The following is a 24,640-nucleotide window of genomic DNA, read 5'->3' on the forward strand; positions in this document are numbered from 1 at the left end:
ATTCCCACTTTGCTACACACTACTCCATTCCCACTGTGCTACACACTGCTCCATTCCCAGCCTGCTACACACTGCTCCATTCCCACTGTGCTACACACTGCTCCATTCCCAGCCTGCTACACACTGCTCCATTCCCACTTTGCTACACACTACTCCATTCCCACTGTGCTACACACTACTCCATTCCCATTGTGCTACACACTGCTCCATTCCCAGCCTGCTACACACTGCTCCATTCCCGGCCTGCTACACACTGCTCCATTCCCAGCCTGCTACCGCCTGCTCCATTCCCACTTTGCTACACACTGCTCCATTCCCACTGTGCTACACCCTGCTCCATTCCCACTGTGCTACACACTGCTCCATTACCACTGTGCTACACACTGCTCCATTCCCACTTTGCGACACACTACTCCATTCCCACTGTGCTACACACTGCTCCATTCCCACTGTGCTACACACTGCTCCATTCCCACTGTGCTACACCCTGCTCCATTCCCACTGTGCTACACACTGCTCCATTCCCACTGTGCTACACCCTGCTCCATTCCCACTGTGCTACACACAGCTCCATTCCCACTGTGCTACACCCTGCTCCATTCCCACTGTGCTACACACTGCTCCATTCCCACTGTGCTACACCCTGCTCCATTCCCACTGTGCTACACACTGCTCCATTCACAGCCTGCTACACACTGCTCCATTCCCACTGTGCTACACACTGCTCCATTCCCACTGTGCTACACCCTGCTCCATTCCCACTGTGCTACACACTGCTCCATTCCCACTGTGCTACACCCTGCTCCATTCCCACTGTGCTACACACTGCTCCATTCCCACTGTGCTACACCCTGCTCCATTCCCACTGTGCTACACCCTGCTCCATTCCCACTGTGCTACACACTGCTCCATTCCCACTGTGCTACACCCTGCTCCATTCCCACTGTGCTACACACTGCTCCATTCCCACTGTGCTACACCCTGCTCCATTCCCACTGTGCTACACACTGCTCCATTCCCACTGTGCTACACCCTGCTCCATTCCCACTGTGCTACACACTGCTCCATTCACAGCCTGCTACACACTGCTCCATTCCCACTGTGCTACACACTGCTCCATTCCCACTGTGCTACACCCTGCTCCATTCCCACTGTGCTACACACTGCTCCATTCCCACTGTGCTACACCCTGCTCCATTCCCACTGTGCTACACACTGCTCCATTCCCACTGTGCTACACCCTGCTCCATTCCCACTGTGCTACACACTGCTCCATTCCCACTGTGCTACACCCTGCTCCATTCCCACTGTGCTACACACTACTCCATTCCCACTGTGCTACACACTGCTCCATTCCCACTGTGCTACAGCCTGCTCCATTCCCACTTTGCTACACACTGCTCCATTCCCACTGCGCTACACCCTGCTCCATTCCCAGCCTGCTACAGCCTGCTCCATTCCCACTTTGCTACACACTGCTCCATTCCCGGCCTGCTACACACTGCTCCATTCCCACTGTGCCACACATTGCTCCATTCCCACTGTGCTACACACTGCTCCATTCCCACTTTGCTACACACTGCTCCATTCCCAGCCTGCTACACACTGCTCCATTCACAGCCTGCTACACACTGCTCCATTCAGAGCCTGCTACACACTGCTCCATTCCCACTGTGCTACACACTGCTCCATTCCTGGCCTGCTACACACTGCTCCATTCCCAGCCTGCTACACCCTGCTCCATTCCCACTGTGCTACACACTACTCCATTCCCACTGTGCTACACACTGCTCCATTCCCAGCCTGCTGCACCCTGCTCCATTCCTGGCCTGCTACACACTGCTCCATTCCCACTGTGCTACACACTGCTCCATTCCCGGCCTGCTACACACTGCTCCATTCCCAGCCTGCTACACCCTGCTCCATTCCCACTGTGCTACACACTGCTCCATTCCCACTGTGCTACACACTACTCCATTCCCACTGTGCTACACACTGCTCCATTCCCGGCCTGCTACACACTGCTCCATTCCCAGCCTGCTACACACTGCACCATTCCCACTGTGCTACACACTACTCCATTCCCACTGTGCTACACACTGCTCCATTCCATGCCTGCTACACACTGCTCCATTCCCACTGTGCTACACACTGCTCCATTCCCAGCCTGCTACACACTGCTCCATTCCCGGCCTGCTACACACTACTCCATTCCCATTGTGCTACACACTGCTCCATTCCCACTGTGCTACACACTGCTCCATTCCGACTGTGCTACACACTGCTCCATTCACAGCCTGCTACACACTACTCCATTCCCACTGTGCTACACACTGCTCCATTCCCACTGTGCTACACACTGCTCCATTCCCGGCCTGCTACACACTGCTCCATTCCCAGCCTGCTACACACTGCCCCATTCCCGGCCTGCTACACACTACTCCATTCCCATTGTGCTACACACTGCTCCATTCCCACTGTGCTACACACTGCTCCATTCCCATTGTGCTACACACTGCTCCATTCCCACTGTGCTACACACTACGCCATTCACAGCCTGCTACACACTACTCCATTCCCACTGTGCTACACACTGCTCCATTCCCACTGTGCTACACACTGCTCCATTCCCAGCCTGCTACACACTGCTCCATTCCCGGCCTGCTACACACTACTCCATTCCCACTGTGCTACACACTGCTCCATTCCCGGCCTGCTACACACTACTCCATTCCCACTGTGCTACACACTGCTCCATTCCCAGCCTGCTACACACTACTCCATTCCCACTGTGCTACACACTGCTCCATTCCCAGCCTGCTACACACTGCTCCATTCCCAGCCTGCTACACACCACTCCATTCCCAGCCTGCTACACACCACTCCATTCCCAGCCTGCTACACACTGGTCCATTCCCACTGTGCTACACACTGCTCCATTCCCACTGTGGTACACACTGCTACATTCCCACTATGCTACACACTGCTCCTTTCCCACTGTGCTACACACTGCTCCATTCCCGGCCTGCTACACACTGCTCCATTCCCAGCCTGCTACACACTGCTCCATTCCCACTGTGCTACACACAGCTCCATTCCAGGCCTGCTACACACTGCTCCATTCCCACTGTGCTACACACAGCTCCATTCCAGGCCTGCTACACACTGCTCCATTCCCACTGTGCTACACACTGCTCCATTCCCACTGTGGTACACACTGCTACATTCCCACTGTGCTACACACAGCTCCATTCCCACTGTGCCACACACAGCTCCATTCCAGGCCTGCTACACACTGCTCCATTCCCACTGTGCTACACACTGCTCCATTCCCACTGTGCTACACACTGCTCCATTCCCACTGTGCTACACACTGCTACATTCCCGGCCTGCTACACATTGCTCCATTCCCACTGTGCTACACACTGCTACATTCCCAGCCTGCTACTCACCGCTCCATTCCCAGCCTGCTACACACTGCTCCATTCCCACTGTGCTACACACTGCTCCATTCCCGGCCTGCTACACACTGCTCCATTCCCAGCCTGCTACTCACCGCTCCATTCCCACTGTGCTTCACACTGCTCCAATCAGAGCCTGCTACACACTGCTCCATTCCCACTGTGCTACTCACCGCTCCATTCCCTCTATGCTACACACTGCTCCTTTCCCGGACTGCTACACACTACTCCATTCCCACTGTGCTACACACTGCTCCAGTCCCAGCCTGCTACACACTGCTCCATTCCCACTGTGCTACACGCTGCTCCATTCCCACTGGGCTACACACTGCTCCATTCCCACTGTGCTACACACCGCTCCATTCCTGGCCTGCTAGTCTCTGATCCATTCCCGGCCTGCTACACACTGCTCCATTCCCAGCCTGCTACACACTGCTCCATTCCCGGCCTGCTACACACTGCTCCATTCCCACTGTGCTACACACTGCTCCATTCCCACTGTGCTACACACTGCTCCATTCCCACTGTGCTACACACTGCTCCATTCCCACTGTGCTACACACTGCTCCATTCCCACTGTGCTACACACCGCTCCATTCCCGGCCTGCTACACACTGCTCCATTCCCGGCCTGCTACACACTGCTCCATTCCCAGCCTGCTACACACTGCTCCATTCCCGGCCTGCTACACACTGCTCCATTCCCACTGTGCTACACACTGCTCCATTCCCACTGTGCTGCACACTGCTCCATTCCCAGCCTGCTACACACTGCTCCATTCCCACTGTGCTACACACTGCTCCATTCCCACTGTGCTACACACTGCTCCATTCCCACTGTGCTACACACTGCTCCATTCCCACTGTGCTACACACTGCTCCATTCCCACTGTGCTACACACTGCTCCATTCCCAGCCTGCTACACACTGCTCCATTCCCACTGTGTTACACACTGCTCCATTCCCACTGTGCTACACACTGCTCCATTCCCACTGTGCTACACACTGCTCCATTCCCAGCCTGCTACACACTGCTCCATTCCCACTGTGCTACACACTGCTCCATTCCCACTGTGCTACACACTGCTCCATTCCCAGCCTGCTACACACTGCTCCATTCCCACTGTGCTACACACTGCTCCATTCCCACTGTGTTACACACTGCTCCATTCCCAGCCTGCTACACACTGCTCCATTCCCACTGTGTTACACACTGCTCCAGTCCCAGCCTGCTACACACTGCTCCATTCCCGGCCGGCTACACACTGCTCCATTCCCACTGTGCTACACACTGCTCCATTCCCACTGTGCTACACACTGCTCCATTCCCACTGTACTACACACTGCTCCATTCCCAGCCTACTACACACTGCTCCATTCCCGCTGTGCTACACACTGCTCCATTCCCACTGTGCTACACACTGCTCCATTCCCGGCCTGCTACACACTGCTCCATTCCCACTGTGCTACACACTGCTCCATTCCCGGCCTGCTACACACTGCTCCATTCCCACTGTGCTACACACTGCTCCATTCCCAGCCTGCTACACACTGCTCCATTCCCGGCCGGCTACACACTGCTCCATTCCCACTGTGCTACACACTGCTCCATTCCCACTGTGCTACACACTGCTCCATTCCCACTGTGCTACACACTGCTCCATTCCCACTGTGCTACACACTGCTCCAGTCCCAGCCTGCTACACACTGCTCCATTCCCACTGTGCTACACACTGCTCCATTCCCACTGTGCTACACACTGCTCCATTCCCACTGTGCTACACACTGCTCCATTCCCACTGTGCTACACACTGCTCCATTCCCAGCCTGCTACACACTGCTCCATTCCCACTGTGCTACACACTGCTCCATTCCCACTGTGCTACACACTGCTCCATTCCCACTGTGCTGCACACTGCTCCATTCTCACTGTGCTACACACTGCTCCATTCCCACTGTGCCACACACTGCTCCATTCTCACTGTGCTACACACTGCTCCATTCCCACTGTGCCACACACTGCTCCATTCCCACTGTGCTACACACTGCTCCATTCCCGGCCGGCTACACACTGCTCCATTCCCAGCCTGCTACACACTGCTCCATTCCCACTGTGCTACACACTGCTCCATTCCCACTGTGCTACACACTGCTCCATTCCCACTGTGCCACACACTGCTCCATTCCCACTGTGCTACACACTGCTCCATTCCCGGCCTGCTACACACTGCTCCATTCTCACTGTGCTACACACTGCTCCATTCCCACTGTGCCACACACTGCTCCATTCCCACTGTGCCACACACTGCTCCATTCTCACTGTGCTACACACTGCTCCATTCTCACTGTGCTACACACTGCTCCATTCCCACTGTGCTACACACTGCTCCATTCCCGGCCGGCTACACACTGCTCCATTCCCAGCCTGCTACACACTGCTCCATTCCCACTGTGCTACACACTGCTCCATTCCCGGCCTGCTACACACTGCTCCATTCCCACTGTGCTACACACTTCTCCATTCCCGGCCGGCTACACACAGCTCCATTCCCGGCCTGCTACACACTGCTCCATTCCCAGCCTGCTACACACTGCTCCATTCCCACTGTGCTACACACTGCTCCATTCCCACTGTGCTACACACTGCTCCATTCCCACTGTGCTACACACTGCTCCATTCCCACTGTGCTACACACTGCTCCATTCCCAGCCTGCTACACACTGCTCCATTCCCACTGTGCTACACACTGCTCCATTCCCACTGTGCTACACACTGCTCCATTCCCACTGTGCTACACACTGCTCCATTCCCACTGTGCTACACACTGCTCCATTCCCACTGTGCTACACACTGCTCCATTCCCAGCCTGCTACACACTGCTCCATTCCCACTGTGCTACACACTGCTCCATTCCCACTGTGCTACACACTGCTCCATTCCCACTGTGCCACACACTGCTCCATTCCCAGCCTGCTACACACTGCTCCATTCCCACTGTGCCACACACTGCTCCATTCCCACTGTGCTACACACTGCTCCATTCCCGGCCGGCTACACACTGCTCCATTCCCACTGTGCCACACACTGCTCCATTCCCAGCCTGCTACACACTGCTCCATTCCCAGCCTGCTACACACTGCTCCATTCCCACTGTGCTACACACTGCTCCATTCCCACTGTGCTACACACTGCTCCATTCCTGGCCTGCTACACACTGCTCCATTCCCAGCCTGCTACACACTGCTCCATTCCCACTGTGCTACACACTGCTCCATTCCCACTGTGCTACACACTGCTCCATTCCCACTGTGCTACACACTGCTCCATTCCCACTGTGCTACACACTGCTCCATTCCCGGCCGGCTACACACTGCTCCATTCCCAGCCTGCTACACATTGCTCCATTCCCACTGTGCTACACACTGCTCCATTCCCACTGTGATACACACTGCTCCATTCCCAGCCTGCTACACACTGCTCCATTCCCACTATGCTACACACTGCTCCATTCCCAGCCTGCTACACACTGCTCCATTCCCAGCCTGCTACACACTGCTCCATTCCCACTGTGCTACACACTGCTCCATTCCCACTGTGCTACACACTGCTCCATTCCCACTGTGCTACACACTGCTCCATTCCCACTGTGCTACACACTGCTCCATTCCCACTGTGTTACACACTGCTCCATTCCCGGCCTGCTACACACTGCTCCATTCCCGGCCTGCTACACACTGCTCCATTCCCACTGTGCTACACACTGTTCCATTCCCACTGTGCTACACACTGCTCCATTCCCAGCCTGCTACACACTGCTCCATTCCCAGCCTGCTACACACTGCTCCATTCCCACTATGCTACACACTGCTCCATTCCCAGCCTGCTACACACTGCTCCATTCCCACTGTGCTACACACTGCTCCATTCCCACTGTGCTACACACTGCTCCATTCCCACTGTGCTACACACTGCTCCATTCCCACTGTGCTACACACTGCTCCATTCCCAGCCTGCTACACACTGCTCCATTCCCACTGTGCTACACACTGCTCCATTCCCACTGTGCTACACACTGCTCCATTCCCACTGTGCTACACACTGCTCCATTCCCACTGTGCTACACACTGCTCCATTCCCACTGTGCTACACACTGCTCCATTCCCACTGTGTTACACACTGCTCCATTCCCGGCCTGCTACACACTGCTCCATTCCCACTGTGCTACACACTGCTCCATTCCCGGCCGGCTACACACTGCTCCATTCCCACTGTGCTACACACTGCTCCATTCCCAGCCTGCTACACACTGCCCCATTCCCAGCCTGCTACACACTGCTCCATTCCCACTGTGCTACACACTGCTCCATTCCCGGCCGGCTACACACTGCTCCATTCCCAGCCGGCTACACACTGCTCCATTCCCACTGTGCTACACACTGCTCCATTCCCACTGTGCTACACACTGCTCCATTCCCACTGTGTTACACACTGCTCCATTCCCGGCCTGCTACACACTGCTCCATTCCCACTGTGCTACACACTGCTCCATTCCCACTGTGCTACACACTGCTCCATTCCCAGCCTGCTACACACTGCTCCATTCCCGGCCTGCTACACACTGCTCCATTCCCACTGTGCTACACACTGCTCCATTCCCACTGTGTTACACACTGCTCCATTCCCAGAATGCTACACACTGCACAATTCCCACTGTGCCACACACTGCTCCATTCCCACTGTGCTACACCCTGCTCCATTCCCAGCCTGCTACACACAGCTCCATTCCCACTGGGCAACACACTGCTCCATTCCTGGCTTGCTACACACTGCCCCACTCCCAGCCTGCTACACACTGCTCCATTCCCACTGTGCTACACACTGCTCCATTCCCACTGTGTTACACACTGCTCCATTCCGAGAATGCTACACACTGCACAATTCCCACTGTGCTACACACTGCTCCATTCCCACTGTGCTACACCCTGCACCATTCCCAGCCTGCTACACACAGCTCCATTCCCACTGGGCAACACACTGCTCCATTCCTGGCTTGCTACACACTGCCCCACTCCCAGCCTGCTACACACTGCTCCATTCCCACTGTGCCACACACTGCTCCATTCCCACTGTGCTACACACTGCTCCATTCCTGGCCTGCTACACACTGCCCCACTCCCAGCCTACTACACACTGCTCCATTCCCACTGTGCTACACACTGCTCCATTCCCACTGGGCTTCACACTGCTCCATTCCCAGCCTGCTACACACTGCTCCATTCGCACTGTGCCACACACTGCTCCATTCCCACTGTGCTACACACTGCTCCATTCCCACTGTACTACACACTGCTCCATTCCCAGCCCGCTACACACTGCTCCATTCCCGGCCTGCTACACATTGCTCCATTCCCGGCCTGCTACACACTGCTCCATTCGCACTGTGCCACACACTGCTCCATTCCCACTGTGCTACACACTGCTCCATTCCCACTGTACTACACACTGCTCCATTCCCAGCCCGCTACACACTGCTCCATTCCCGGCCTGCTACACACTGCTCCATTCCCGGCCTTCTACACACTGCTCCATTACCACTGTGCTACACACTGCTCCATTCCCACTGTGCTACACACTGCTCCATTCCCAGCCTGCTACAGCCTGCTCCATTCCCACTTTGCTACACACTACTCCATTCCCACTGTGCTACAGCCTGCTCCATTCCCACTTTGCTACACACTACTCCATTCCCACTGTGCAACACACTGCTCCATTCCCAGCCTGCTACACACTGCTCCATTCCCACTGTGCTACACACTGCTCCATTCCCAGCCTGCTACACACTGCTCCATTCCCACTTTGCTACACACTACTCCATTCCCACTGTGCTACACACTGCTCCATTCCCACTGTGCTACACACTGCTCCATTCACAGCCTGCTACACACTACTCCATTCCCATTGTGCTACACACTGCTCCATTCCCAGCCTGCTACACACTGCTCCATTCCCGGCCTGCTACACACTGCTCCATTCCCAGCCTGCTACAGCCTGCTCCATTCCCACTTTGCTACACACTGCTCCATTCCCACTGTGCTACACCCTGCTCCATTCCCACTGTGCTACACACTGCTCCATTACCACTGTGCTACACACTGCTCCATTCCCACTTTGCTACACACTACTCCATTCCCACTGTGCTACACACTGCTCCATTCCCACTGTGCTACACACTGCTCCATTCCCACTGTGCTACACCCTGCTCCATTCCCACTGTGCTACACACTGCTCCATTCCCACTGTGCTACACCCTGCTCCATTCCCACTGTGCTACACACTGCTCCATTCCCACTGTGCTACACCCTGCTCCATTCCCACTGTGCTACACACTGCTCCATTCCCACTGTGCTACACCCTGCTCCATTCCCACTGTGCTACACACTGCTCCATTCACAGCCTGCTACACACTGCTCCATTCCCACTGTGCTACACACTGCTCCATTCCCACTGTGCTACACCCTGCTCCATTCCCACTGTGCTACACACTGCTCCATTCCCACTGTGCTACACCCTGCTCCATTCCCACTGTGCTACACACTGCTCCATTCCCACTGTGCTACACCCTGCTCCATTCCCACTGTGCTACACACTGCTCCATTCCCACTGTGCTACACCCTGCTCCATTCCCACTGTGCTACACACTGCTCCATTCCCAGCCTGCTACACACTGCTCCATTCCCAGCCTGCTACACCCTGCTCCATTCCCACTGTGCTACACACTGCTCCATTCCCACTGTGCTACCCACTGCTCCATTCCCGGCCTGCTACACACTGCTCCATTCCCAGCCTGCTACAGCCTGCTCCATTCCCACTTTGCTACACACTACTCCATTCCCACTGTGCTACACACTGCTCCATTCCCACTGTGCTACACACTGCTCCATTCCCACTGTGCTACACCCTGCTCCATTCCCACTGTGCTACACACTGCTCCATTCCCACTGTGCTACACACTGCTCCATTCCCACTGTGCTACACACTGCTCCATTCCCACTGTGCTACACACTGCTCCATTCCCAGCCTGCTACACACTGCTCCATTCCCAGCCTGCTACACACTGCTCCATTCCCGGCCTGCTACACACTGCTCCATTCCCACTGTGCTACACCCTGCTCCATTCCCACTGTGCTACACACTGCTCCATTCCCACTGTGCTACACACTGCTCCATTCCCGGCCTGCTACACACTGCTCCATTCCCGGCCTGCTTCACACTGCTCCATTCCCACTGTGCTACACACTGCTCCATTCCCGGCCTGCTTCACACTGCTCCATTCCCACTGTGCTACACACTGCTCCATTCCCGGCCTGCTACACACTGCTCCATTCCCAGCCTGCTACACACTGCTCCATTCCCACTGTGCTACACACTGCTCCATTCCCGGCCTGCTACACACTGCTCCATTCCCAGCGTGCTACAGCCTGCTCCATTCCCACTTTGCTACACACTGCTCCATTCCCACTGCGCTACACCCTGCTCCATTCCCAGCCTGCTACAGCCTGCTCCATTCCCACTTTGCTACACACTGCTCCATTCCCGGCCTGCTACACACTGCTCCATTCCCACTGTGCCACACATTGCTCCATTCCCACTGTGCTACACACTGCTCCATTCCCACTTTGCTACACACTGCTCCATTCCCAGCCTGCTACACACTGCTCCATTCACAGCCTGCTACACACTGCTCCATTCAGAGCCTGCTACACACTGCTCCATTCCCACTGTGCTACACACTACTCCATTCCCACTGTGCTACACACTGCTCCATTCCCACTGTGCTACACACTGCTCCATTCCCGGCCTGCTACACACTGCTCCATTCCCAGCCTGCTACACCCTGCTCCATTCCCACTGTGCTACACACTACTCCATTCCCACTGTGCTACACACTGCTCCATTCCCAGCCTGCTACACACAGCACCATTCGCACTGTGCTACACACTACTCCATTCCCACTGTGCTACACACTGCTCCATTCCATGCCTGCTACACACTGCTCCATTCCCACTGTGCTACACACTGCTCCATTCCCAGCCTGCTACACACTGCTCCATTCCCGGCCTGCTACACACTACTCCATTCCCATTGTGCTACACACTGCTCCATTCCCACTGTGCTACACACTGCTCCATTCCGACTGTGCTACACACTGCTCCATTCACAGCCTGCTACACACTACTCCATTCCCACTGTGCTACACACTGCTCCATTCCCACTGTGCTACACACTGCTCCATTCCCGGCCTGCTACACACTGCTCCATTCCCAGCCTGCTACACACTGCCCCATTCCCGGCCTGCTACACACTGCCCCATTCCCGGCCTGCTACACACTACTCCATTCCCATTGTGCTACACACTGCTCCATTCCCATTGTGCTACACACGACTCCATTCCCACTGTGCTACACACTGCTCCATTCCCATTGTGCTACACACTGCTCCATTCCCACTGTGCTACACACTACGCCATTCACAGCCTGCTACACACTACTCCATTCCCACTGTGCTACACACTGCTCCATTCCCACTGTGCTACACACTGCTCCATTCCCAGCCTGCTACACACTGCTCCATTCCCGGCCTGCTACACACTACTCCATTCCCACTGTGCTACACACTGCTCCATTCCCGGCCTGCTACACACTACTCCATTCCCACTGTGCTACACACTGCTCCATTCCCAGCCTGCTACACACTACTCCATTCCCACTGTGCTACACACTGCTCCATTCCCAGCCTGCTACACACTGCTCCATTCCCAGCCTGCTACACACCACTCCATTCCCAGCCTGCTACACACCACTCCATTCCCAGCCTGCTACACACTGCTCCATTCCCACTGTGCTACACACTGCTCCATTCCCACTGTGGTACACACTGCTACATTCCCACTATGCTACACACTGCTCCTTTCCCACTGTGCTACACACTGCTCCATTCCCGGCCTGCTACACACTGCTCCATTCCCAGCCTGCTACACACTGCTCCATTCCCACTGTGCTACACACAGCTCCATTCCAGGCCTGCTACACACTGCTCCATTCCCACTGTGCTACACACAGCTCCATTCCAGGCCTGCTACACACTGCTCCATTCCCACTGTGCTACACACTGCTCCATTCCCACTGTGCTACACACTGCTACATTCCCACTGTGCTACACACAGCTCCATTCCCACTGTGCCACACACTGCTCCATTCCCACTGTGCTACACACTGCTACATTCCCGGCCTGCTACACATTGCTCCATTCCCACTGTGCTACACACTGCTACATTCCCAGCCTGCTACTCACCGCTCCATTCCCAGCCTGCTACACACTGCTCCATTCCCACTGTGCTACACACTGCTCCATTCCCGGCCTGCTACACACTGCTCCATTCCCAGCCTGCTACTCACCGCTCCATTCCCACTGTGCTTCACACTGCTCCATTCAGAGCCTGCTACACACTGCTCCATTCCCACTGTGCTACTCACCGCTCCATTCCCTCTATGCTACACACTGCTCCTTTCCCGGCCTGCTACACACTGCTCCATTCCCACTGTGCTACACACTGCTCCATTCCCACTGTGCCACACACTGCTCCATTCCCACTGTGCTACACACTGCTCCATTCCCACTGGGCTACACACTGCTCCATTCCCAGCCTGCTACACACAGCTCCATTCCCACTGTGCTACACACTGCTCCATTCATGGCCTGCAAGACACCGCTCCATTCCCGGCCGGCTACACACTGCTCCATTCCCACTGTGCTACACACTGCTCCATTCCCACTGTGTTACACACTGCTCCATTCCCGCCCTGCTACACACTGCTCCATTCCCACTGTGCTACACACTGCTCCATTCCCACTGTGCTACACACTGCTCCATTCCCAGCCTGCTACACACTGCTCCATTCCCGGCCTGCTACACACTGCTCCATTCCCACTGTGCTACACACTGTTCCATTCCCACTGTGTTACACACTGCTCCATTCCCAGAATGCTACACAATGCACAATTCCCACTGTGCCACACACTGCTCCATTCCCACTGTGCTACACCCTGCTCCATTCCCAGCCTGCTACACACAGCTCCATTCCCACTGGGCAACACACTGCTCCATTCCTGGCTTGCTACACACTGCCCCACTCCCAGCCTGCTACACACTGCTCCATTCCCACTGTGCCACACACTGCTCCATTCCCACTGTGCTACACACTGCTCCATTCCTGGCCTGCTACACACTGCCCCACTCCCAGCCTGCTACACACTGCTCCATTCCCACTGTTCTACACACTGCTCCATTCCCACTGGGCTTCACACTGCTCCATTCCCAGCCTGCTACACACTGCTCCATTCGCACTGTGCCACACACTGCTCCATTCCCAGCCTGCTACACACTGCTCCATTCCCACTGTGCTACACACTGCCCCACTCCCAGCCTGCTACACACTGCTCCATTCCCACTGTGCTACACACTGCTCCATTCCCACTGGGCTTCACACTGCTCCATTCCCAGCCTGCTACACACTGCTCCATTCGCACTGTGCCACACACTGCTCCATTCCCACTGTGCTACACACTGCTCCATTCCCACTGTACTACACACTGCTCCATTCCCAGCCCGCTACACACTGCTCCATTCCCGGCCTGCTACACACTGCTCCATTCCCGGCCTGCTACACACTGCTCCATTCGCACTGTGCCACACACTGCTCCATTCCCACTGTGCTACACACTGCTCCATTCCCACTTTACTACACACTGCTCCATTCCCAGCCCGCTACACACTGCTCCATTCCCGGCCTGCTACACACTGCTCCATTACCACTGTGCTACACACTGCTCCATTCCCACTGTGCTACACACTGCTCCATTCCCAGCCTGCTACACATTGTTCCATTCTCAGCTTGCAACACACTGCTCCATTCCCACTGTGCTACACCCTGCTCCATTCCCACTGTGCTTCACACTGCTCCATTCCCAGCCTGCTACACACTGCTCCATTCCCACTGTGCTACACACTGCTCCATTCCCAGCCTGCTGCACACTGCTCCATTCCCACTGTGCTTCACACTGCTCCATTCCCACTGTGCTACACAATGCTCCATTCCCACTGTACTACACACTGCTCCATTCCCACTGTGCTACACACTGCTCCATTCCCACTGTGCTACACACTGCTCCATTCCCACTGTGCTACACACTGCTCCATTCCCGGCCAGCTTCACACTGCTCCATTCCCACTGTGCTACACAATGCTCCATTCCCACTGTACTACACACTGCTCCATTCCCACTGTGCTACACACTGCTCCATTCCCACTGTGCTACACACTGCTCCATTCCCGGCCTGCTACACACTGCTCCATTCCCGGCCTGCTACACACTGCTCCATTCCCGGCCTGCTACACACTGCTCCATTCCCACTGTGCTACACAATGCTCCATTCCCACTGTGCTACACACTGCTCCATTTCCAGCCTGCTACGCACTGCTCCATTCCCACTGTGCTACACACTGCTCCATTCCCGGCCTGCTACACACTGCTCCATTCCCACTGTGCTACACACTGCTCCATTCCCGGCCGGCTACACACTGCTCCATTCCCAGCCTGCTACACACTGCTCCATTCCCGGCCTGCTACACACTGCTCCATTCCCACTGTGCTACACACTGCTCCATTCCGGGCCTGCTACACACTGCTCCATTCCGAGCCTGCTACACCCTGCTCCATTCCCGGCCTGCTACACACTGCTCCATTCCCACTGTGCTACACACTGCCCCATTCCCACTGTGCTACACACTGCTCCATTCCCACTGTGCTACACACTGCTCCATTCCCGGCCTGCTACACACTGCTCCATTCCCACTGTGCTACACACTGCACCATTCCCACTGTGCTACACACTGCTCCATTCCGGGCCTGCTACACACTGCTCCATTCCGGGCCTGCTACACCCTGCTCCATTCCCGGCCTGCTACACACTGCTCCATTCCCACTGTGCTACACACTGCCCCATTCCCACTGTGCTACACACTGCTCCATTCCCACTGTGCTACACACTGCTCCATTCCTGGCCTGCAAGACACTGCTCCATTCCCAGCCAGCTACACACTGCTTCTTTCCGACTGTGCCACACACTGCTCCATTCCCACTGTGCTACACCCTGCTCCATTCCCAGGCTGCTACACACAGCTCCATTCCCACCTGGGCTCCACCCTGCTCCATTCCTGGCCTGCTACACACTGCCCCATTCCCAGCCTGCTACACACTGCTCCATTCCCACTATGCTACCCACTGCTCCATTCCCACTGTGCCACACACTGCTCCATTCCCAGCCTGCTACACACTGCTCCATTCCCGGCCTGCTACACACTGCTCCATTCCCGGCCTGCTACACACTGCTCCATTTCCGGCCTACTACACACTGCTCCATTCCCAGCCTGCTACACACTGCTCCATTCCCACTGTGCTACGCACTGCTCCATTCCCACTGTGCCACACACTGCTCCATTCCCAGCCTGCTACACACTGCTCCATTCCCGGCCTGCTACACACTGCTCCATTCCCGGCCTGCTACACACTGGTCCATTTCCGGCCTACTACACACTGCTCCATTCCCACTGTGCTACACACTGCTCCATTCCCACTGTGCTACGCACTGCTCCATTCCCGGCCTGCTACACACTGCCCCATTCCCAGCCTGCTACACACTGCTCCATTCCCACTATGCTACGCACTGCTCCATTCCCAGCCTGCTACACACTGCTCCATTCCCACTGTGCTACACACTGCTCCATTCCCGGCCGGCTACACACTGCTCCATTCCCACTGTGCTACACACTGCTCCATTCCCAGCCTGCTACACACTGCCCCATTCCCAGCCTGCTACACACTGCTCCATTCCCACTATGCTACACACTGCTCCATTCCCAGCCTGCTACACACTGCTCCATTCCCAGCCTGCTACACACTGCTCCATTCCCACTGTGCTACACACTGCTCCATTCCCAGCCTGCTACACACTGCCCCATTCCCAGCCTGCTACACACTGCTCCATTCCCACTATGCTACACACTGCTCCATTCCCAGCCTGCTACACACTGCTCCATTCCCAGCCTGCTACACACTGCTCCATTCCCACTATGCTACACACTGCTCCATTCCCAGCCTGCTACACACTGCCCCATTCCCAGCCTGCTACACACTGCTCCATTCCCACTATGCTACACACTGCTCCATTCCCAGCCTGCTACACACTGCTCCATTCCCACTATGCTACACACTGCTCCATTCCCAGCCTGCTACACACTGCTCCATTCCCAGCCTGCTACACACTGCTCCATTCCCACTATGCTACACACTGCTCCATTCCCAGCCTGCTACACACTGCTCCATTCCCAGCCTGCTACACACTGCTCCATTCCCAGCCTGCTACACACTGCTCCATTCCCACTATGCTACACACTGCTCCATTCCCAGCCTGCTACACACTGCTCCATTCCCACTATGCTACACACTGCTCCATTCCCAGCCTGCTACACACTGCTCCATTCCCAGCCTGCTACACACTGCTCCATTCCCACTATGCTACACACTGCTCCATTCCCAGCCTGCTACGCACTGCTCCATTCCCGGCCTGCTACACACTGCCCCATTCCCAGCCTGCTACACACTGCTCCATTCCCACTATGCTACACACTGCTCCATTCCCAGCCTGCTACACACTGCTCCATTCCCAGCCTGCTACACACTGCTCCATTCCCACTGTGCTACACACTGCTCCATTCCCAGCCTGCTACACACTGCTCCATTCCCAGCCTGCTACACACTGCTCCATTCCCGGCCTGCTACACACTGCTCCATTCCCAGCCTGCTACACACTGCTCCATTCCCAGCCTGCTACACACTGCTCCATTCCCACTGTGCTACACACTGCTCCATTCCCAGCCTGCTACACACTGCTCCATTCCCAGCCTGCTACACACTGCTCCATTCCCGGCCTGCTACACACTGCTCCATTCCCAGCCTGCTACACACTGCTCCATTCCTGGCCTGCTACACACTGCTCCATTCCCGGCCTGCTACACACTGCTCCATTCCCACTGTGCTACATACTGCACCATTCCCACCTTGCTACACACTGCCCCATTCCCGGCCTGCTACACACTGCTCCATATCCACTGTGCTACACACTGCTCCATTCCCACTAGGCTACACACTGCTCCATTCCTGGCCTGCAAGACACTGCTCCATTCCCAGCCTGCTACACACTGCTCCTTTCCGACTGTGCTACATCCTGCTCTATTCCCAGCCTGCTACACACAGCTCCATTCCCACCTGGGCTACACCCTGCTCCATTCCTGGCCTGCTACCCACTGCCCCATTCCCAGCCTGCTACACATTGCTCCATTCCCACTGTGCCACACACTGCTCCATTCCCACTGTGCCACACACTGCTCCATTCCCAGCCTGCTACACACTGCTCCATTCCCAGCCTGCTACACACTGCTCCATTCCCACTGTGCTACACACTGCTCCATTCCCACTGTGCTACACACTGCTCCATTCCCAGTCTGCTACACACTGCTCCATTCCCAGCCTGCTACACACTGCTCCATTCCCACTGTGCTACACACTGCTCCATTCCCACTTTGCTGCACACTGCTCCATTCCCAGCCTGCTACACACTGCTCCATTCCCGGCCTGCTACACACTGCTCCATTCCCACTGTGCTACACACTGCTCCATTCCCACTGTGCTACACACCACTCCATTCCCACTGTGCTATACACTGCTCCATTCCCACTGTGCTACACACTGCTCCATTCCCACTTTGCTGCACACTGCTCCATTCCCAGCCTGCTACACACTGCTCCATTCCCGGCCTGCTACACACTGCTCCATTCCCACTGTGCTACCCACTGCTACATTCCCGGCCTGCTACACACTGCTCCATTTCCACTGTGCTACACACTGCTCCATTCCCACTGTGCGACACACTGCTCCATTCCCACTGTGCTACACACTGCTCCATTCCCACTTTGCTGCACACTGCTCCATTCCCAGCCTGCTACACACTGCTCCATTCCCGGCCTGCTACACACTGCTCCATTCCCACTGTGCTACCCACTGCTACATTCCCGGCCTGCTACACACTGCTCCATTTCCACTGTGCTACACACTGCTCCATTTCCACTGTGCTACACACTGCTCCATTCCCACTGTGCGACACACTGCTCCATTCCCACTGTGCTACACACTGCTCCATTCCCGGCCTGCTACACACTGCTACATTCCCGGCCTGCTACACACTGCTCCATTCCCACTGTGCCACACACTGCTCCATTTCCACTGTGCTACACACTGCTCCATTCCTTCTGTGCTACACACTGTTCCATTCCCAGCCTGCTACACACTGCTCCATTCCCGGCCTGCTACACACTGCTCCATTCCCACTGTGCTACACACTACTCCATTCCCACTGTGCTACACACTGCTCCATTCCCACTGTGCTACACACTGCCCCATTCCCAGCCTGCTACACACTGCTCCATTCCCGACCTGCTACACACTGCTCCATTCCCACTGTGCTACACACTGCTCCATTCCCACTGTGCTACACACTGCTCCATTCCCACTGTGCTACACACTGCTCCATTCCCAGCCTGCTACACACTGCTCCATTCCCGGCCTGCTACACACTGCTCCATTCCCACTGCGCTTCACACTGCTCCATTCCCACTGTGCTACACACTGCTCCATTCCCAGCCTGCTACACACTGCTCCATTCCCACTGCGCTTCACACTGCTCCATTCCCACTGTGCTACACACTGCTCCATTCCCAGCCTGCTACTCACCGCTCCATTCCCACTGTGCTACACACTGCTCCATTCCCAGCCTGCTACACACTGCTCCATTCAGAGCCTGCTACACACTGCTCCATTCCCAGCCTGCTACACACTGCTCCATTCAGAGCCTGCTACACACTGCTCCATTCAGAGCCTGCTACACACTGCTCCATTCCCACTGTGCTACACACTGCTCCTTTCCCGGCCTGCTACACACTACTCCATTCCCACTGTGCTACACACTGCTCCATTCCCACTGGGCTACACACTGCTCCATTCCTGGCCTGCTACACACCGCTCCATTCCTGGCCTGCTAGTCTCTGATCCATTCCCGGCCTGCTACACACTGCTCCATTCCCGGCCGGCTACACACTGCTCCATTCCCGGCCGGCTACACACTGCTCCATTCCCACTGTGCTACAAACTGCTCCATTCCCACTGTGCTACACACTGCTCCATTCCCAGCCTGCTACACACTGCTCCATTCCCACTGTGCTACACACTGCTCCATTCCCGGCCTGCTACACACTGCTCCATTCCCAGCCTGCTACACACTGCTCCATTCCCACTGTGCTACACACTGCTCCATTCCCGGCCTGCTACACACTGCTCCATTCCCAGCCTGCTACACACTGCTCCATTCCCACTGTGATACACACTGCTCCATTCCGGGCCTGCTACACACTGCTCCATTCCCACTGTGCTGCACACTGCCCCATTCCAACTGTGCTACACACTGCACCATTCCAACTGTGCTACACACTGCCCCATTCCAACTGTGCTACACACTGCACCATTCCAACTGTGCTACACACTGCACCATTCCAACTGTGCTACACACTGCCCCATTCCAACTGTGCTACACACTGCTCCATTCCCACTGGGCTACACACTGCTCCATTCCTGCTGGGCTACACACTGCTCCATTCCTGGCCTGCTACACACTGCTCAATTCCCACTGTGCTACACACTGCTCCATTCCCACTGTGCTACACACTGCTCCATTCCCACTGTGCTACACACTGCTCCATTCCTGGCCTGCTACACACTGCTCCATTCCCAGCCTGCTACACACTGCTCCATTCCCACTGTGCCACACACTGCTCCATTCCCACTGTACTACACACTGCTCCATTCCCAGCCTGCTACACACTGCTCCATTCCCGGCCTGCTACACACTGCTCCATTCCCGGCCTTCTACACGCTGCTCCATTCCCACTGTGCTACACACTGCTCCATTCCCACTGTGCTACAGACTGCTCCATTCCCGGCCTGCTACACACTGCTCCATTCCCGGCCTGCTACACACTGCTCCATTCCCGGCCTGCTACACACTGCTCCATTCCCGGCCTGCTACACACTGCTCCATTCCCACTGTGCTACACACCACTCCATTCCCACTGTGCTATACACTGCTCCATTCCCACTGTGCTACACACTGCTCCATTCCCACTTTGCTGCACACTGCTCCATTCCCACTGTGCTACACACTGCTCCATTCCCACTGTGCTGCACACTGCTCCATTCCCACTGTGCTACACACTGCTCCATTCCCAGCCTGCTACACACTGCTCCATTCCCACAGTGCTGCACACTGCTCCATTCCCAGCCTGCTACACACTGCTCCATTCCCGGCCTGCTACACACTGCTCCATTCCCACTGTGCTACCCACTGCTACATTCCCGGCCTGCTACACACTGCTCCATTTCCACTGTGCTACACACTGCTCCATTCCCACTGTGCGACACACTGCTCCATTCCCACTGTGCTACACACTGCTCCATTCCCACTTTGCTGCACACTGCTCCATTCCCAGCCTGCTACACACTGCTCCATTCCCGGCCTGCTACACACTGCTCCATTCCCACTGTGCTACCCACTGCTACATTCCCGGCCTGCTACACACTGCTCCATTTCCACTGTGCTACACACTGCTCCATTTCCACTGTGCTACACACTGCTCCATTCCCACTGTGCGACACACTGCTCCATTCCCACTGTGCTACACACTGCTCCATTCCCGGCCTGCTACACACTGCTACATTCCCGGCCTGCTACACACTGCTCCATTCCCACTGTGCTACACACTGCTCCATTCCCACTGTGCTACACACTGCTCCATTCCCACTGTGCTACACACTGCTCCATTCCCGGCCTGCTACACGCTGCTCCATTCCCACTGTGCTACACACTGCTCCATTCCCACTGTGCTACACACTACTCCATTCCCACTGTGCTACACACTGCTCCATTCCCACTGTGCTACACACTGCTCCATTCCCACTGTGCTACACACTGCCCCATTCCCGGCCTGCTACACACTGCTCCATTCCCACTGTGCTACACACTGCTCCATTCCCACTGTGCTACACACTGCTCCATTCCCAGCCTGCTACACACTGCTCCATTCCCGGCCTGCTACACACTGCTCCATTCCCACTGCGCTTCACACTGCTCCATTCCCACTGTGCTACACACTGCTACATTCCCAGCCTGCTACTCACCGCTCCATTCCCACTGTGCTACACACTGCTCCATTCCCAGCCTGCTACACACTGCTCCATTCCCAGCCTGCTACACACTGCTCCATTCCCAGCCTGCTACACACTGCTCCATTCAGAGCCTGCTACACACTGCTCCATTCCCAGCCTGCTACACACTGCTCCATTCAGAGCCTGCTACACACTGCTCCATTCCCACTGTGCTACACACTGCTCCATTCCCGGCCGGCTACACACTGCTCCATTCCCACTGTGCTACACACTGCTCCTTTCCCGGACTGCTACACACTACTCCATTCCCACTGTGCTACACACTGCTCCAGTCCCAGCCTGCTACACACTGCTCCAGTCCCAGCCTGCTACACACTGCTCCATTCCCACTGTGCTACACACTGCTCCATTCCCACTGTGCTACACACTGCTCCATTCCCGGCCGGCTACACACTGCCCCTTTCCAACTGTGCTACACACTGCCCCTTTCCAACTGTGTTACACACTGCCCCATTCCAACTGTGCTACACACTGCCCCTTTCCAACTGTGTTACACACTGCTCCATTCCCACTGGGCTACACACTGCTCCATTCCCGCTGGGCTACACACTGCTCCATTCCTGGCCGGCTACACACTGCTCCATTCCCACTGTGCTACACACTGCCCCATTCCAACTGTGCTACACACTGCACCATTCCAACTGTGCTACACACTGCTCCATTCCCGCTGGGCTACACACTGCTCCATTCCTGGCCTGCTACACACTGCTCAATTCCCACTGTGCCACACACTGCTCCATTCCCACTGTGCTACACACTGCTCCATTCCCACTGTGCTACACCCTGCTCCATTCCCAGCCTGCTACACACAGCTCCATTCCCACTGGGCAAGACACTGCTCCATTCCTGGCCTGCTACACACTGCTCAATTCCCACTGTGCCACACACTGCTCCATTCCCACTGTGCTACACCCTGCTCCATTCCCAGCCTGCTACACACAGCTCCATTCCCACTGTGCTACACACTGCTCCATTACCACTGTGCTACACACAGCACCATTCCCACTGGGCAACACACTGCTCCATTCCTGGCCTGCCACACACCGCCCCACTCCCAGCCTGCTACACACTGCTCCATTCCCACTTTGCTACACCCTGCTCCATTCCCAGCCTGCTACACACTGCTCCATTCCCACTGTGCCACACACTGCTCTATTCCCACCGTGCTACACACTGCTCCATTCCCACTGTGCCACACACTGCTCCATTCCCACTGTGCTACACACTGCTCCATTCCTGGCCTGCTACACACTGCTCCATTCCCAGCCTGCTACACACTGCTCCATTCCCACTGTGCCACACACTGCTCCATTCCCACTGTGCTACACACTGCTCCATTCCCACTGTGCTACACACTGCTCCATTCCCGGCCTGCTACACGCTGCTCCATTCCCACTGTGCTGCACACTGCTCCATTCCCACTGTGCTACACACTGCTCCATTCCCACTGTGCTACACACTGCTCCATTCCCACTGTGCTACACACTGCTCCATTCCCACTGTGCTACACACTGCTCCATTCCCACTGTGCTACACACTGCTCCATTCCCACTGTGCTACACACTGCTCTATTCCCAGCCTGCTACACACTGCTCCATTCCCACTGTGCCACACACTGCTCCATTCCCAGCCTGCTACACACTGCTCCATTCCCACTGTGCTACACACTGCTCCATTCCCAGCCTGCTACACACTGCTCCATTCCCACTGTGCCACACACTGCTCCATTCCCAGCCTGCTACACACTGCTCCATTCCCAGCCTGCTACACACTGCTCCATTCCCACTGTGCTACACACTGCTCCATTCCTGGCCTGCTACACACTGCTCCATTCCCAGCCTGCTACACACTGCTCCATTCCCACTGTGCCACACACTGCTCCATTCCCACTGTGCTACACACTGCTCCATTCCCGGCCTGCTACACACTGCTCCATTCCCACTGTGCTACACACTGCTCCATTCCCACTGTGCTACACACTGCTCCATTCCCACTGTGCTACACACTGCTCTATTCCCAGCCTGCTACACACTGCTCCATTCCCACTGTGCTACACACTGCTCCATTCCCGGCCTGCTACACACTGCTCCATTCCCACTGTGCTACACACTGCTCCATTCCCACTGTGCTACACACTGCTCTATTCCCAGCCTGCTACACACTGCTCCATTCCCACTGTGCTACACACTGCTCTATTCCCAGCCTGCTACACACTGCTCCATTCCCACTGTGCTACACACTGCTCCATTCCCACTGTGCTACACACTGCTCCATTCCCACTGTGCTACACACTGCTCCATTCCCACTGTGCTACACACTGCTCCATTCCCACTGTGCTACACACTGCTCTATTCCCAGCCTGCTACACACTGCTCCATTCCCACTGTGCTACACACTGCTCCATTCCCAGCCTGTTACACACTGCTCCATTCCCACTGGGCTACACACTGCCCCATTCCCAGCCTGCTACACACTGCTCCATTCCCAGCCTGCTACACACTGCTCCATTCCCACTGTGCTACACACTGCCCCATTCCCAGCCTGCTACACACTGCTCCATTCCCAGCCTGCTACACACTGCTCCATTCCCACTGTGCTACACACTGCTCCATTCCCACTGTGCTACACACTGCTCCATTCCCACTGTGCTACACACTGCCCCATTCCCAGCCTGCTACACACTGCTCCATTCCCAGCCTGCTACACACTGCTCCATTCCCACTGTGCTAC

This window comes from Scyliorhinus torazame, chromosome 8 (genome assembly GCF_047496885.1).
Source record: "Scyliorhinus torazame isolate Kashiwa2021f chromosome 8, sScyTor2.1, whole genome shotgun sequence".
Lineage (NCBI taxonomy): Eukaryota > Metazoa > Chordata > Chondrichthyes > Carcharhiniformes > Scyliorhinidae > Scyliorhinus > Scyliorhinus torazame.